Consider the following 1,984-nt stretch of genomic DNA (forward strand, 5'->3'; position numbering starts at 1 on the left):
TTCTGAGCAAGGAGACTGATGTGGGACTTGATCCCAGGACCTGGGATCATGACCTGAGTTGAAGGCAGACTCTTAACCAATTGAGCCATGCAGGTGTCCTGGTTTCCATGAATTTTTTAAGCTCTTCTTTAATTTCCTGGTTGACCACTCATTCTTTAGGAGAATGCTTTTTAACCTCCAAGTATTGAGTTCCTTCTGAATTTCCTTTTGTGATTGAGTTCCAGTTTCAAAGAATTGTCTGAAAATATGCAGGGAATAATCTCAATCTTTTGTTATTGGTTGAGACCTGAATTGTGACCCAGTATGTGATCTATCTGGAGAAAGTTCCATGTGCACTTGAGAAGAATGGGTATTCTGTTATTTTGGGATGGAATGTTCTGTATATATCTGTGAAGTCCATCTGGTCCAGCGTGTCATTCAAAGCCCTTGTTTTTTTGGTTGATCTTCTGCTTAGATGATCTGTCCATTGCTGTGAGTGCAGTGTTGAAGTCCCCTACTATTAATGTATTTTTATCAATATGTTTCTCTACTTTGTTTATTAATTAGTTTATATAATTGGCTGCTCCCACGTTGGGTGCATAAATTTTTACAATTGTTAGATTTTGTTGGATAGACCCTTTAAGTATGATATAGTGTCCTTCTACATCTCTTACTACATTCTTTGGTTTAAAATCTAATTTGTCTAATACGAGGATAGCTACCCCAGCTTTATTTTGAGGTCCTTTAACATGGTAAGTGGTTCTCCACCCCCTCACTTTCAGTCTGGAGGTATCTTTAGGTCTCAAATGAGTCTCTTGTAGACAGCATATGGATGGCTCTTGCTTTTTTTTTTTTAATCCAATCTGATACCCTGTGTCTTTTGGTTGGAGCATTTAGCTCATTTACATTGAGAGTAACTATTGGAAGATATGAATTTAGTGCTATTGTATTGCCTGTGAAGTCCCTGTTTTTGTACATTGACTCTGTTACTTCCTGGTCTATGTTACTCTTGGGGTCTCTCATTGCTTACAGTATCCCCCTTAATATTTTTTTCAGGCCTGGCTTGGTGGTCACATATTCTTTCAGTTTCTGTCTGTCCTGGAAACTCTTAATCTCTGCTTCCATTCTGAATGACAGCCTTGCTGGATAAAGTATTCTTGGCTGCATGTTTTTCTCATTTAGTACCCTGAATATATCTTGTCACTGCTCTCTGGACTGCAAGGTTTCTGTGGCTAGGTCTCATGTTATTCTGATGTTCCTCCCTCTGTACATAAGGAACCTCCTCTCCCTAGATGTTCTCAGGATAGCTTCTTTTTCTCTAAGATTTGCAAGCTTCACTATTATAAGTCGGGGTGCTGATCTATTTTTATTGATTTTGGGAGGGGTTTTCTTTGCCTTTTTGAAATGAATGCTTATTTCCTTCCCCAGATTAGGAAAATGCTCAGCTATGATTTGCTCAAATATACCTTCCAGCCCTTTCTCTCTTTCTCCACCCCCTCGGGGATCCCGAAATTCTGACATTGGTTTGCTTGAAGACATCATTAAATTCTTGAAGCCTTTCTTCTTGGGCTATTGGTTGTCTTTCTCTCTTTTCCTCAACTCCCTTCCTTTCCATCAGTCTGTACTGTCCTCTAGATCACTTATTCTCTTCTGCCCCATTGACCCTAGCTGTTAGAGCATCCAAATTAGACCGCATCTCATTCAAAGCATTTTTAAGTTCGACCTGGTTAGATCTCATTTCCACCCTTAGAGACTGTGTACTGTCACTTATGCTTTTTTCCAGCCTATCTATTAACTTTATAATTGTTATCCTGAATTCCATCTCTGACATCTTACTTATATCCATATTGATTAGCTCTGTGGCAGAGAACATTGCCTCTGGTTCTTTCTTTTGTTGTGAATTCCTCTTTCTAATCATTTTGCCCAGAGAAAGATGGGTGAGTGAATGAGCAGAGTCCAAAATATCATCCATGACCCAAGCAAAATACACCCTAGAAAAACCTGA

This window comes from Ursus maritimus (assembly GCF_017311325.1).
Source record: "Ursus maritimus isolate PB19 chromosome X unlocalized genomic scaffold, ASM1731132v1 scaffold_X1, whole genome shotgun sequence".
Classification (NCBI taxonomy): domain Eukaryota; kingdom Metazoa; phylum Chordata; class Mammalia; order Carnivora; family Ursidae; genus Ursus; species Ursus maritimus.